Below are 15,600 nucleotides of genomic sequence, written 5' to 3' on the forward strand. Positions count from 1 at the left end.
ATTTCTAAATTGTCTTGCAGCACCTGGGCACATATAAAAGTGAAACAACCTTAGCAGAGGATGGTTTCGATCCATCGACCTCTGGGTTATGGGCCCAGCACGCTCCCGCTGCGCCACTCTGCTTGTCTTGATGTAGAGTCTGTGCACTGGTATTTTCAACATAACGAATCTTGCACACATTTCTAAATTGTCTTGCAGCACCTGGGCACATATAAAAGTGACACAAGCTTAGCAGAGGATGGTTTCGATCCATCGACCTCTGGGTTATGGGCCCAGCACGCTTCCGCTGCGCCACTCTGCTTGTCTTGATGTAGAGCCTGTGCACTGGTCTTTTCAACATAACTTGAATCTTGCACACATTTCTAACTTGTCTTGCAGCACCTGGGCACATATAAAAGTGACACAAGCTTAGCAGAGGATGGTTTCGATCCATCGACCTCTGGGTTATGGGCCCAGCACGCTTCCGCTGCGCCACTCTGCTTGACTTGATATAGAGCTTGTGCACTGGTCTTTTCAACATAACATAATTCTTGCACATATTTCTAAATTGTCTTGCAGCACTTGGGCACATATAAAAGTGAAACAAGCTCAGCAGAGGATGTTTTCGATCCATCAGCTTCTGAGTTATGGGCCCAGCACGCCTTCGCTGCGCCACTCTGCTGAAAGTCACCCCAGATGGGACTCGAACCCACAATCCCTGGCTTAGGAGGCCAGTGCCTTATCCATTAGGCCACTGGGGCTGTCATGTAGTTGTTTACTTTTTCTTTTAGTTCTCCATCTCATTCAGCTTCTGGATGAACAACTATTGTCAGAGGACCAAGTGACTTTAGGTTTTCAAGAACAGGCTCTGAACATTTCTCTTTTTTGGGGGCTCTGTCATATATACAAGCTCAGAAGTCTTAGCAGAGGATGGTTTCGATCCATCGACCTCTGGGTTATGGGCCCAGCAAGCTTCCGCTGCGCCACTTGTCTTGATGTGTAGCTCGTGCACTGGTCTTTTCAACATAACATGATTCTTGCACAAATTTCTAACTTGTCTTGAAGCACTTGGGCACAAATAAAAGTGAAACAACCTTAGCAGAGGATGGTTTCGATCCATCGACCTCTGGGTTATGGGCCCAGCACGCTCCCGCTGCGCCACTCTGCTTGACTTGATGTAGAGTCTGTGCACTGGTCTTTTCAACATAACGAATCTTGCACACATTTCTAAATTGTCTTGCAGCACCTGGGCACATATAAAAGTGACACAACCTTAGCAGAGGATGGTTTCGATCCATCGACCTCTGGGTTATGGGCCCAGCACGCTGCCGCTGCTCCACTCTGCTTGTCTTGAAGTAGAGTCTGTGCACTGGTCTTTTCAACATAACGAATCTTGCACACATTTCTAAATTGTCTTGCAGCACCTGGGAACATATAAAAGTGACACAAGCTTAGCAGAGGATGGTTTCGATCCATCGACCTCTGGGTTATGGGCCCAGCACGCTTCCGCTGCGCCACTCTGCTTGACTTGATGTAGAGCTTGTGCACTGGTCTTTTCAACATAACATGATTCTTGCACATATTTCTAACTTGTCTTGCAGCACTTGGGCACATATAAAAGTGAAACAAGCTCAGCAGAGGATGGTTTCGATCCATCGACTTCTGGGTTATGGGCCCAGCACGCCTTCGCTGCGCCACTCTGCTGAAAGTCACCCCAGATGGGACTCGAACCCACAATCCCTGGCTTAGGAGGCCAGTGCCTTATCCATTAGGCCACTGAGGCTGTCATGTAGTTGCTTACTTTTTCTTTTAGTTCTCCATCCCATTCAGCTTCTGGATGAACAACTTTTGTGAGAGGACCAAGTGACTTTAGGTTTTCACGAACAGGCTCTGAACATTTCTCTTTTTTCAGGGCTCTGTCATATATACAAGCTCAGAAGTCTTAGCAGAGGATGGTTTCGATCCATCGACCTCTGGGTTATGGGCCCAGCACGCTTCCGCTGCGTCACTCTGCTTGTCTTGATGTGGAGCTCGTGCACTGGTCTTTTCAACATAACATGATTCTTGCACAAATTTCTAACTTGTCTTGAAGCACTTGGGCACAAATAAAAGTGAAACAACCTTAGCAGAGGATGGTTTCGATCCATCGACCTCTGGGTTATGGGCCCAGCACGCTCCCGCTGCGCCACTCTGCTTGTCTTGATGTAGAGTCTGTGCACTGGTATTTTCAACATAACGAATCTTGCACACATTTCTAAATTGTCTTGCAGCACCTGGGCACATATAAAAGTGACACAAGCTTAGCAGAGGATGGTTTCGATCCATCGACCTCTGGGTTATGGGCCCAGCACGCTTCCGCTGCGCCACTCTGCTTGTCTTGATGTAGAGCCTGTGCACTGGTCTTTTCAACATAACTTGAATCTTGCACACATTTCTAACTTGTCTTGCAGCACCTGGGCACATATAAAAGTGACACAAGCTTAGCAGAGGATGGTTTCGATCCATCGACCTCTGGGTTATGGGCCCAGCACGCTTCCGCTGCGCCACTCTGCTTGACTTGATGTAGAAATTGTGCACTGGTCTTTTCAACATAACATAATTCTTGCACATATTTCTAAATTGTCTTGCAGCACTTGGGCACATATAAAAGTGAAACAAGCTCAGCAGAGGATGGTTTCGATCCATCAGCTTCTGAGTTATGGGCCCAGCACGCCTTCGCTGCGCCACTCTGCTGAAAGTCACCCCAGATGGGACTCGAACCCACAATCCCTGGCTTAGGAGGCCAGTGCCTTATCCATTAGGCCACTGGGGCTTTCATGTAGTTGTTTACTTTTTCTTTTAGTTCTCCATCTCATTCAGCTTCTGGATGAACAACTATTGTCAGAGGACCAAGTGACTTTAGGTTTTCAAGAACAGGCTCTGAACATTTCTCTTTTTTGGGGGCTCTGTCATATATACAAGCTCAGAAGTCTTAGCAGAGGATGGTTTCGATCCATCGACCTCTGGGTTATGGGCCCAGCAAGCTTCCGCTGCGCCACTCTGCTTGACTTGATGCGGAGCTCGTGCACTGGTCTTTTCAACATAACGAATCTTGCACACATTTCTAAATTGTCTTGCAGCACCTGGGCACATATAAAAGTGACACAAGCTTAGCAGAGGATGGTTTCGATCCATCGACCTCTGGGCCCAGCACGCTTCCGCTGCGCCACTCTGCTTGTCTTGATGTAGAGCCTGTGCACTGGTCTTTTCAACATAACTTGAATCTTGCACACATTTCTAACTTGTCTTGCAGCACCTGGGCACATATAAAAGTGACACAAGCTTAGCAGAGGATGGTTTCGATCCATCGACCTCTGGGTTATGGGCCCAGCACGCTTCCGCTGCACCACTCTGCTTGTCTTGATGTAGAGTCTGTGCACTGGTCTTTTCAACATAACGAATCTTGCACACATTTCTAAATTGTCTTGCAGCACCTGGGCACATATAAAAGTGACACAAGCTTAACAGAGGATGGTTTCGATCCATCGACCTCTGGGTTATGGGCCCAGCACGCTTCCGCTGCGCCACTCTGCTTGTCTTGATGTAGAGCTCGTGCACTGGTCTTTTCAACACAACATGATTCTTGCACAAATTTCCAATTTGTCTTGAAGCACTTGGGCACAAATAAAAGTGAAACAAGCTTAGCAGAGGATGGTTTCGATCCATCGACCTCTGGGTTATGGGCCCAGCACGCTTCCGCTGCACCACTCTGCTTGTCTTGATGTAGAGTCTGTGCACTGGTCTTTTCAACATAACGAATCTTGCACACATTTCTAAATTGTCTTGCAGCACCTGGGCACATATAAAAGTGACACAAGCTTAACAGAGGATGGTTTCGATCCATCGACCTCTGGGTTATGGGCCCAGCACGCTTCCGCTGCGCCACTCTGCTTGTCTTGATGTAGAGCTCGTGCACTGGTCTTTTCAACACAACATGATTCTTGCACAAATTTCCAATTTGTCTTGAAGCACTTGGGCACAAATAAAAGTGAAACAAGCTTAGCAGAGGATGGTTTCGATCCATCGACCTCTGGGTTATGGGCCCAGCACCCTTCCGCTGCGCCACTCTGCTCACCTTGTTGTAAAGCCCGTACACTGGTCTTTTCAACATCACTTGATTCTGGCACACGTTTCTAACTTGTCTTGCAGCACCTGAGCACATATAAAAGTGAAACAAGATTAGCAGAGGATGGTTTCGATCCATCTACCTCTGGGTTATGGGCCCAGCACGCTTCCGCTGCGCCACTCTGCTTGACTTGATGTGGAGCTCGTGCACTGGTCTTTTCAACATAACATGATTCTTGCACATATTTCTAACTTGTCTTGCAGCACTTGGGCACATATAAAAGTGAAACAAGCTCAGCAGAGGATGGTTTCGATCCATCAGCTTCTGGGTTATGGGCCCAGCACGCTCCCGCTGCTCCACTCTGCTTGTCTTGATGTAGCGTCTGTGCACTGGTCTTTTCAACATAACGAATCTTGCACACATTTCTAAATTGTCTTGCAGCACCTGGGAACATATAAAAGTGACACAAGCTTAGCAGAGGATGGTTTCGATCCATCGACCTCTGGGTTATGGGCCCAGCACCCTTCCGCTGCGCCACTCTGCTCACCTTGTTGTAAAGCCCGTACACTGGTCTTTTCAACATCACTTGATTCTGGCACACGTTTCTAACTTGTCTTGCAGCACCTGAGCACATATAAAAGTGAAACAAGATTAGCAGAGGATGGTTTCGATCCATCTACCTCTGGGTTATGGGCCCAGCACGCTTCCGCTGCGCCACTCTGCTTGACTTGATGTGGAGCTCGTGCACTGGTCTTTTCAACATAACATGATTCTTGCACAAATTTCTAACTTGTCTTGAAGCACTTGGGCACAAATAAAAGTGAAACAAGCTTAGCAGAGGATGGTTTCGATCCATCGACCTCTGGGTTATGGGCCAAGCACGCTTCCGCTGCGCCACTCTGCTTGACTTGATGTGGAGCTCCTGCACTGGTCTTTTCAACATAACATGATTCTTGCAGAAATTTGTAACTTGTCTTGAAGCACTTGGGCACAAATAAAAGTGAAACAAGCTTAGCAGAGGATGGTTTCGATCCATCGACCTCTGGGTTATGGGCCCAGCACGCTTCCGCTGCACCATTCTGCTTGTCTTGATGTAAAGTCTGTGCACTGGTCTTTTCAACATAACGATTCTTGCACACATTTCTAACTTGTCTTGCAACACCTGGGCACATATAAAAGTGACACAAGCTTAGCAGAGGATGGTTACGATCCATCAACCTCTGGGTTATAGGCCCAGCACGCCTCCGCTGCGCCACTTTGCTTGACTTGATGTAGAGCTCGTGCACTGGTCTTTTCAACACAACATGATTCTTGCACAAATTTCCAAATTGTCTTGAAGCACTTGGGCACGAATAAAAGTGAAACAAGCTTAGCAGAGGATGGCTTCGATCCATCGACCTCTGGGTTATGGGCCCAGCACGTTTCCGCTGCGCCACTCTGCTTGTCTTGATGTAGAGCCTGTGCACTGGTCTTTTCAACATAACTTGAATCTTGCACACATTTCTAACTTGTCTTGCAGCACCTGGGCACATATAAAAGTGACACAAGCTTAGCAGAGGATGGTTTCGATCCATCGACCTCTGGGATATGAGCCCAGCACGCTTCCGCTGCGCCACTTTGCTTGACTTGATGTAGAGCTCGTGCACTGGTCTTTTCAACACAACATGATTCTTGCACAAATTTCCAAGTTGTCTTGAAGCACTTGGGCACGAATTAAAGTGAAACAAGCTTAGCAGAGGTTGGTTTCAATCCATCGACCTCTGGGTTATGGGCCCAGCACGCTTCCGCTGCGCCACTCTGCTTGACTTGATGTAGAGCTTGTGCACTGGTCTTTTCAACATAACATAATTCTTGCACATATTTCTAACTTGTCTTGCAGCACTTGGGCACATATAAAAGTGAAACAAGCTCAGCAGAGGATGGTTTCGATCCATCGACTTCTGGGTTACGGGCCCAGCACGCCTTCGCTGCGCCACTCTGCTGAAAGTCACCCCAGATGGGACTCGAACCCACAATCCCTGGCTTAGGAGGCCAGTGCCTTATCCATTAGGCCACTGAGGCTGTCATGCAGTTGTTTACTTTTTCTTTTAGTTCTCCATCCCATTCAGCTTCTGGATGAACAACTTTTGTGAGAGGACCAAGTGACTTTAGGTTTTCACAAACAGGCTCTGAACATTTCTCTTTTTTCGGGGCTCTGTCATATATACAAGCTCAGAAGTCTTAGCAGAGGATGGTTTCGATCCATCGACCTCTGGGTTATGGGCCCAGCACGCTTCCGCTGCGTCACTCTGCTTGTCTTGATGTGGAGCTCGTGCACTGGTCTTTTCAACATAACATGATTCTTGCACAAATTTCTAACTTGTCTTGAAGCACTTGGGCACAAATAAAAGTGAAACAACCTTAGCAGAGGATGGTTTCGATCCATCGACCTCTGGGTTATGGGCCCAGCACGCTCCCGCTGCGCCACTCTGCTTGTCTTGATGTAGAGTCTGTGCACTGGTATTTTCAACATAACGAATCTTGCACACATTTCTAAATTGTCTTGCAGCACCTGGGCACATATAAAAGTGACACAAGCTTAGCAGAGGATGGTTTCGATCCATCGACCTCTGGGTTATGGGCCCAGCACGCTTCCGTTGCGCCACTCTGCTTGTCTTGATGTAGAGCCTGTGCACTGGTCTTTTCAACATAACTTGAATCTTGCACACATTTCTAACTTGTCTTGCAGCACCTGGGCACATATAAAAGTGACACAAGCTTAGCAGAGGATGGTTTCGATCCATCGACCTCTGGGTTATGGGCCCAGCACGCTTCCGCTGCGCCACTCTGCTTGACTTGATGTAGAGCTTGTGCACTGGTCTTTTCAACATAACATAATTCTTGCACATATTTCTAAATTGTCTTGCAGCACTTGGGCACATATAAAAGTGAAACAAGCTCAGCAGAGGATGGTTTCGATCCATCAGCTTCTGAGTTATGGGCCCAGCACGCCTTCGCTGCGCCACTCTGCTGAAAGTCACCCCAGATGGGACTCGAACCCACAATCCCTGGCTTAGGAGGCCAGTGCCTTATCCATTAGGCCACTGGGGCTGTCATGTAGTTGTTTACTTTTTCTTTTAGTTCTCCATCTCATTCAGCTTCTGGATGAACAACTATTGTCAGAGGACCAAGTGACTTTAGGTTTTCAAGAACAGGCTCTGAACATTTCTCTTTTTTGGGGGCTCTGTCATATATACAAGCTCAGAAGTCTTAGCAGAGGATGGTTTCGATCCATCGACCTCTGGGTTATGGGCCCAGCAAGCTTCCGCTGCGCCACTCTGCTTGACTTGATGCGGAGCTCGTGCACTGGTCTTTTCAACATAACGAATCTTGCACACATTTCTAAATTGTCTTGCAGCACCTGGGCACATATAAAAGTGACACAAGCTTAGCAGAGGATGGTTTCGATCCATCGACCTCTGGGTTATGGGCCCAGCACGCTTCCGCTGCGCCACTCTGCTTGTCTTGATGTAGAGCCTGTGCACTGGTCTTTTCAACATAACTTGAATCTTGCACACATTTCTAACTTGTCTTGCAGCACCTGGGCACATATAAAAGTGACACAAGCTTAGCAGAGGATGGTTTCGATCCATCGACCTCTGGGTTATGGGCCCAGCACGCTTCCGCTGCGCCACTCTGCTTGATTTGATGTGGAGCTCGTGCACTGGTCTTTTCAACATAACATGATTCTTGCACATATTTCTAACTTGTCTTGCAGCACTTGGGCACATATAAAAGTGAAACAAGCTCAGCAGAGGATGGTTTCGATCCATCAGCTTCTGGGTTATGGGCCCAGCACGCTCCCGCTGCTCCACTCTGCTTGTCTTGATGTAGCGTCTGTGCACTGGTCTTTTCAACATAACGAATCTTGCACACATTTCTAAATTGTCTTGCAGCACCTGGGAACATATAAAAGTGACACAAGCTTAGCAGAGGATGGTTTCGATCCATCGACCTCTGGGTTATGGGCCCAGCACGCTTCCGCTGCGCCACTCTGCTTGACTTGATGTAGAGCTTGTGCACTGGTCTTTTCAACATAACATGATTCTTGCACATATTTCTAACTTGTCTTGCAGCACTTGGGCACATATAAAAGTGAAACAAGCTCAGCAGAGGATGGTTTCGATCCATCGACTTCTGGGTTATGGGCCCAGCACGCCTTCGCTGCGCCACTCTGCTGAAAGTCACCCCAGATGGGACTCGAACCCACAATCCCTGGCTTAGGAGGCCAGTGCCTTATCCATTAGGCCACTGGGGCTGTCATGTAGTTGGTTACTTTTTCTTTTAGTTCTCCATCTCATTCAGCTTCTGGATGAACAACTTTTGTGAGAGGACCAAGTGACTTTAGGTTTTCACGAACAGGCTCTGAACATTTCTCTTTTTTCGGGGCTCTGTCATATATACAAGCTCAGAAGTCTTAGCAGAGGATGGTTTCGATCCATCGACCTCTGGGTTATGGGCCCAGCACGCTTCCGCTGCGCCACTCTGCTTGTCTTGATGTGGAGCTCGTGCACTGGTCTTTTCAACATAACATGATTCTTGCACAAATTTCTAACTTGTCTTGAAGCACTTGGGCACAAATAAAAGTGAAACAACCTTAGCAGAGGATGGTTTCAATCCATCGACCTCTGGGTTATGGGCCCAGCACGCTCCCGCTGCGCCACTCTGCTTGACTTGATGTAGAGTCTGTGCACTGGTCTTTTCAACATAACGAATCTTGCACACATTTCTAAATTGTCTTGCAGCACCTGGGCACATATAAAAGTGACACAACCTTAGCAGAGGATGGTTTCGATCCATCGACCTCTGGGTTATGGGCCCAGCACGCTCCCGCTGCGCCACTCTGCTTGTCTTGATGTAGAGTCTGTGCACTGGTCTTTTCAACATAACGAATCTTGCACACATTTCTAAATTGTCTTGCAGCACCTGGGAACATATAAAAGTGACACAAGCTTAGCAGAGGATGGTTTCGATCCATCGACCTCTGGGTTATGGGCCCAGCACGCTTCCGCTGTGCCACTCTGCTTGACTTGATGTAGAGCTTGTGCACTGGTCTTTTCAACATAACATGATTCTTGCACATATTTCTAACTTGTCTTGCAGCACTTGGGCACATATAAAAGTGAAACAAGCTCAGCAGAGGATGGTTTCGATCCATCGACTTCTGGGTTATGGGCCCAGCACGCCTTCGCTGCGCCACTCTGCTGAAAGTCACCCCAGATGGGACTCGAACCCACAATCCCTGGCTTAGGAGGCCAGTGCCTTATCCATTAGGCCACTGAGGCTGTCATGTAGTTGTTTACTTTTTCTTTTAGTTCTCCATCTCATTCAGCTTCTGGATGAACAACTTTTGTGAGAGGACCAAGTGACTTTAGGTTTTCACGAACAGGCTCTGAACATTTCTCTTTTTTCGGGGCTCTGTCATATATACAAGCTCAGAAGTCTTAGCAGAGGATGGTTTCGATCCATCGACCTCTGGGTTATGGGCCCAGCACGCTTCCGCTGCGTCACTCTGCTTGTCTTGATGTGGAGCTCGTGCACTGGTCTTTTCAACATAACATGATTCTTGCACAAATTTCTAACTTGTCTTGAAGCACTTGGGCACAAATAAAAGTGAAACAACCTTAGCAGAGGATGGTTTCGATCCATCGACCTCTGGGTTATGGGCCCAGCACGCTCCCGCTGCGCCACTCTGCTTGTCTTGATGTAGAGTCTGTGCACTGGTATTTTCAACATAACGAATCTTGCACACATTTCTAAATTGTCTTGCAGCACCTGGGCACATATAAAAGTGACACAAGCTTAGCAGAGGATGGTTTCGATCCATCGACCTCTGGGTTATGGGCCCAGCACGCTTCCGCTGCGCCACTCTGCTTGTCTTGATGTAGAGCCTGTGCACTGGTCTTTTCAACATAACTTGAATCTTGCACACATTTCTAACTTGTCTTGCAGCACCTGGGCACATATAAAAGTGACACAAGCTTAGCAGAGGATGGTTTCGATCCATCGACCTCTGGGTTATGGGCCCAGCACGCTTCCGCTGCGCCACTCTGCTTGACTTGATATAGAGCTTGTGCACTGGTCTTTTCAACATAACATAATTCTTGCACATATTTCTAAATTGTCTTGCAGCACTTGGGCACATATAAAAGTGAAACAAGCTCAGCAGAGGATGGTTTCGATCCATCAGCTTCTGAGTTATGGGCCCAGCACGCCTTCGCTGCGCCACTCTGCTGAAAGTCACCCCAGATGGGACTCGAACCCACAATCCCTGGCTTAGGAGGCCAGTGCCTTATCCATTAGGCCACTGGGGCTGTCATGTAGTTGTTTACTTTTTCTTTTAGTTCTCCATCTCATTCAGCTTCTGGATGAACAACTATTGTCAGAGGACCAAGTGACTTTAGGTTTTCAAGAACAGGCTCTGAACATTTCTCTTTTTTGGGGGCTCTGTCATATATACAAGCTCAGAAGTCTTAGCAGAGGATGGTTTCGATCCATCGACCTCTGGGTTATGGGCCCAGCAAGCTTCCGCTGCGCCACTTGTCTTGATGTGGAGCTCGTGCACTGGTCTTTTCAACATAACATGATTCTTGCACAAATTTCTAACTTGTCTTGAAGCACTTGGGCACAAATAAAAGTGAAACAACCTTAGCAGAGGATGGTTTCGATCCATCGACCTCTGGGTTATGGGCCCAGCACGCTCCCGCTGCGCCACTCTGCTTGACTTGATGTAGAGTCTGTGCACTGGTCTTTTCAACATAACGAATCTTGCACACATTTCTAAATTGTCTTGCAGCACCTGGGCACATATAAAAGTGACACAACCTTAGCAGAGGATGGTTTCGATCCATCGACCTCTGGGTTATGGGCCCAGCACGCTGCCGCTGCTCCACTCTGCTTGTCTTGAAGTAGAGTCTGTGCACTGGTCTTTTCAACATAACGAATCTTGCACACATTTCTAAATTGTCTTGCAGCACCTGGGAACATATAAAAGTGACACAAGCTTAGCAGAGGATGGTTTCGATCCATCGACCTCTGGGTTATGGGCCCAGCACGCTTCCGCTGCGCCACTCTGCTTGACTTGATGTAGAGCTTGTGCACTGGTCTTTTCAACATAACATGATTCTTGCACATATTTCTAACTTGTCTTGCAGCACTTGGGCACATATAAAAGTGAAACAAGCTCAGCAGAGGATGGTTTCGATCCATCGACTTCTGGGTTATGGGCCCAGCACGCCTTCGCTGCGCCACTCTGCTGAAAGTCACCCCAGATGGGACTCGAACCCACAATCCCTGGCTTAGGAGGCCAGTGCCTTATCCATTAGGCCACTGAGGCTGTCATGTAGTTGTTTACTTTTTCTTTTAGTTCTCCATCCCATTCAGCTTCTGGATGAACAACTTTTGTGAGAGGACCAAGTGACTTTAGGTTTTCACGAACAGGCTCTGAACATTTCTCTTTTTTCGGGGCTCTGTCATATATACAAGCTCAGAAGTCTTAGCAGAGGATGGTTTCGATCCATCGACCTCTGGGTTATGGGCCCAGCACGCTTCCGCTGCGTCACTCTGCTTGTCTTGATGTGGAGCTCGTGCACTGGTCTTTTCAACATAACATGATTCTTGCACAAATTTCTAACTTGTCTTGAAGCACTTGGGCACAAATAAAAGTGAAACAACCTTAGCAGAGGATGGTTTCGATCCATCGACCTCTGGGTTATGGGCCCAGCACGCTCCCGCTGCGCCACTCTGCTTGTCTTGATGTAGAGTCTGTGCACTGGTATTTTCAACATAACGAATCTTGCACACATTTCTAAATTGTCTTGCAGCACCTGGGCACATATAAAAGTGACACAAGCTTAGCAGAGGATGGTTTCGATCCATCGACCTCTGGGTTATGGGCCCAGCACGCTTCCGCTGCGCCACTCTGCTTGTCTTGATGTAGAGCCTGTGCACTGGTCTTTTCAACATAACTTGAATCTTGCACACATTTCTAACTTGTCTTGCAGCACCTGGGCACATATAAAAGTGACACAAGCTTAGCAGAGGATGGTTTCGATCCATCGACCTCTGGGTTATGGGCCCAGCACGCTTCCGCTGCGCCACTCTGCTTGACTTGATGTAGAAATTGTGCACTGGTCTTTTCAACATAACATAATTCTTGCACATATTTCTAAATTGTCTTGCAGCACTTGGGCACATATAAAAGTGAAACAAGCTCAGCAGAGGATGGTTTCGATCCATCAGCTTCTGAGTTATGGGCCCAGCACGCCTTCGCTGCGCCACTCTGCTGAAAGTCACCCCAGATGGGACTCGAACCCACAATCCCTGGCTTAGGAGGCCAGTGCCTTATCCATTAGGCCACTGGGGCTGTCATGTAGTTGTTTACTTTTTCTTTTAGTTCTCCATCTCATTCAGCTTCTGGATGAACAACTATTGTCAGAGGACCAAGTGACTTTAGGTTTTCAAGAACAGGCTCTGAACATTTCTCTTTTTTGGGGGCTCTGTCATATATACAAGCTCAGAAGTCTTAGCAGAGGATGGTTTCGATCCATCGACCTCTGGGTTATGGGCCCAGCAAGCTTCCGCTGCGCCACTCTGCTTGACTTGATGCGGAGCTCGTGCACTGGTCTTTTCAACATAACGAATCTTGCACACATTTCTAAATTGTCTTGCAGCACCTGGGCACATATAAAAGTGACACAAGCTTAGCAGAGGATGGTTTCGATCCATCGACCTCTGGGCCCAGCACGCTTCCGCTGCGCCACTCTGCTTGTCTTGATGTAGAGCCTGTGCACTGGTCTTTTCAACATAACTTGAATCTTGCACACATTTCTAACTTGTCTTGCAGCACCTGGGCACATATAAAAGTGACACAAGCTTAGCAGAGGATGGTTTCGATCCATCGACCTCTGGGTTATGGGCCCAGCACGCTTCCGCTGCGCCACTCTGCTTGTCTTGATGTAGAGCTCGTGCACTGGTCTTTTCAACACAACATGATTCTTGCACAAATTTCCAATTTGTCTTGAAGCACTTGGGCACAAATAAAAGTGAAACAAGCTTAGCAGAGGATGGTTTCGATCCATCGACCTCTGGGTTATGGGCCCAGCACCCTTCCGCTGCGCCACTCTGCTCACCTTGTTGTAAAGCCCGTACACTGGTCTTTTCAACATCACTTGATTCTGGCACACGTTTCTAACTTGTCTTGCAGCACCTGAGCACATATAAAAGTGAAACAAGATTAGCAGAGGATGGTTTCGATCCATCTACCTCTGGGTTATGGGCCCAGCACGCTTCCGCTGCGCCACTCTGCTTGACTTGATGTGGAGCTCGTGCACTGGTCTTTTCAACATAACATGATTCTTGCACATATTTCTAACTTGTCTTGCAGCACTTGGGCACATATAAAAGTGAAACAAGCTCAGCAGAGGATGGTTTCGATCCATCAGCTTCTGGGTTATGGGCCCAGCACGCTCCCGCTGCTCCACTCTGCTTGTCTTGATGTAGCGTCTGTGCACTGGTCTTTTCAACATAACGAATCTTGCACACATTTCTAAATTGTCTTGCAGCACCTGGGAACATATAAAAGTGACACAAGCTTAGCAGAGGATGGTTTCGATCCATCGACCTCTGGGTTATGGGCCCAGCACGCTTCCGCTGCGCCACTCTGCTTGACTTGATGTAGAGCTTGTGCACTGGTCTTTTCAACATAACATGATTCTTGCACATATTTCTAACTTGTCTTGCAGCACTTGGGCACATATAAAAGTGAAACAAGCTCAGCAGAGGATGGTTTCGATCCATCGACTTCTGGGTTATGGGCCCAGCACGCCTTCGCTGCGCCACTCTGCTGAAAGTCACCCCAGATGGGACTCGAACCCACAATCCCTGGCTTAGGAGGCCAGTGCCTTATCCATTAGGCCACTGGGGCTGTCATGTAGTTGGTTACTTTTTCTTTTAGTTCTCCATCTCATTCAGCTTCTGGATGAACAACTTTTGTGAGAGGACCAAGTGACTTTAGGTTTTCACGAACAGGCTCTGAACATTTCTCTTTTTTCGGGGCTCTGTCATATATACAAGCTCAGAAGTCTTAGCAGAGGATGGTTTCGATCCATCGACCTCTGGGTTATGGGCCCAGCACGCTTCCGCTGCGCCACTCTGCTTGTCTTGATGTGGAGCTCGTGCACTGGTCTTTTCAACATAACATGATTCTTGCACAAATTTCTAACTTGTCTTGAAGCACTTGGGCACAAATAAAAGTGAAACAACCTTAGCAGAGGATGGTTTCAATCCATCGACCTCTGGGTTATGGGCCCAGCACGCTCCCGCTGCGCCACTCTGCTTGACTTGATGTAGAGTCTGTGCACTGGTCTTTTCAACATAACGAATCTTGCACACATTTCTAAATTGTCTTGCAGCACCTGGGCACATATAAAAGTGACACAACCTTAGCAGAGGATGGTTTCGATCCATCGACCTCTGGGTTATGGGCCCAGCACGCTCCCGTTGCGCCACTCTGCTTGTCTTGATGTAGAGTCTGTGCACTGGTCTTTTCAACATAACGAATCTTGCACACATTTCTAAATTGTCTTGCAGCACCTGGGAACATATAAAAGTGACACAAGCTTAGCAGAGGATGGTTTCGATCCATCGACCTCTGGGTTATGGGCCCAGCACGCTTCCGCTGTGCCACTCTGCTTGACTTGATGTAGAGCTTGTGCACTGGTCTTTTCAACATAACATGATTCTTGCACATATTTCTAACTTGTCTTGCAGCACTTGGGCACATATAAAAGTGAAACAAGCTCAGCAGAGGATGGTTTCGATCCATCGACTTCTGGGTTATGGGCCCAGCACGCCTTCGCTGCGCCACTCTGCTGAAAGTCACCCCAGATGGGACTCGAACCCACAATCCCTGGCTTAGGAGGCCAGTGCCTTATCCATTAGGCCACTGAGGCTGTCATGTAGTTGTTTACTTTTTCTTTTAGTTCTCCATCTCATTCAGCTTCTGGATGAACAACTTTTGTGAGAGGACCAAGTGACTTTAGGTTTTCACGAACAGGCTCTGAACATTTCTCTTTTTTCGGGGCTCTGTCATATATACAAGCTCAGAAGTCTTAGCAGAGGATGGTTTCGATCCATCGACCTCTGGGTTATGGGCCCAGCACGCTTCCGCTGCGTCACTCTGCTTGTCTTGATGTGGAGCTCGTGCACTGGTCTTTTCAACATAACATGATTCTTGCACAAATTTCTAACTTGTCTTGAAGCACTTGGGCACAAATAAAAGTGAAACAACCTTAGCAGAGGATGGTTTCGATCCATCGACCTCTGGGTTATGGGCCCAGCACGCTCCCGCTGCGCCACTCTGCTTGTCTTGATGTAGAGTCTGTGCACTGGTATTTTCAACATAACGAATCTTGCACACATTTCTAAATTGTCTTGCAGCACCTGGGCACATATAAAAGTGACACAAGCTTAGCAGA

The 15,600-nt window shown here is 47.7% G+C and overlaps 1 protein-coding gene and 12 non-coding genes across 13 annotated transcripts in view; 1 reads left to right on the top strand and 12 right to left on the bottom strand.

The window, feature by feature from the left end:
* The window catches only part of LOC141340600 (uncharacterized), a 363,155-nt gene that overhangs the window by 109,424 nt on the left and 238,131 nt on the right, over positions 1-15,600 (top strand). The gene's annotated exons all lie outside the window — the stretch shown is intronic.
* trnar-ccu (transfer RNA arginine (anticodon CCU)) lies at positions 668-740 on the bottom strand. The gene has a single exon. It is a non-coding gene; the product is annotated as a tRNA-Arg (tRNA).
* On the bottom strand, positions 1,690-1,762 carry trnar-ccu (transfer RNA arginine (anticodon CCU)). Its single transcript has one exon. It is a non-coding gene; the product is annotated as a tRNA-Arg (tRNA).
* trnar-ccu (transfer RNA arginine (anticodon CCU)) lies at positions 2,719-2,791 on the bottom strand. Its single transcript has one exon. It is a non-coding gene; the product is annotated as a tRNA-Arg (tRNA).
* trnar-ccu (transfer RNA arginine (anticodon CCU)) lies at positions 6,073-6,145 on the bottom strand. The gene has a single exon. It is a non-coding gene; the product is annotated as a tRNA-Arg (tRNA).
* On the bottom strand, positions 7,102-7,174 carry trnar-ccu (transfer RNA arginine (anticodon CCU)). The gene has a single exon. It is a non-coding gene; the product is annotated as a tRNA-Arg (tRNA).
* Positions 8,309-8,381, bottom strand: trnar-ccu (transfer RNA arginine (anticodon CCU)). Its single transcript has one exon. It is a non-coding gene; the product is annotated as a tRNA-Arg (tRNA).
* Positions 9,336-9,408, bottom strand: trnar-ccu (transfer RNA arginine (anticodon CCU)). Its single transcript has one exon. It is a non-coding gene; the product is annotated as a tRNA-Arg (tRNA).
* Positions 10,365-10,437, bottom strand: trnar-ccu (transfer RNA arginine (anticodon CCU)). Its single transcript has one exon. It is a non-coding gene; the product is annotated as a tRNA-Arg (tRNA).
* On the bottom strand, positions 11,387-11,459 carry trnar-ccu (transfer RNA arginine (anticodon CCU)). The gene has a single exon. It is a non-coding gene; the product is annotated as a tRNA-Arg (tRNA).
* trnar-ccu (transfer RNA arginine (anticodon CCU)) lies at positions 12,416-12,488 on the bottom strand. The gene has a single exon. It is a non-coding gene; the product is annotated as a tRNA-Arg (tRNA).
* Positions 13,976-14,048, bottom strand: trnar-ccu (transfer RNA arginine (anticodon CCU)). The gene has a single exon. It is a non-coding gene; the product is annotated as a tRNA-Arg (tRNA).
* On the bottom strand, positions 15,003-15,075 carry trnar-ccu (transfer RNA arginine (anticodon CCU)). The gene has a single exon. It is a non-coding gene; the product is annotated as a tRNA-Arg (tRNA).

This window comes from Garra rufa, chromosome 1 (genome assembly GCF_049309525.1).
Source record: "Garra rufa chromosome 1, GarRuf1.0, whole genome shotgun sequence".
Taxonomy (NCBI): Eukaryota; Metazoa; Chordata; class Actinopteri; order Cypriniformes; family Cyprinidae; genus Garra; species Garra rufa.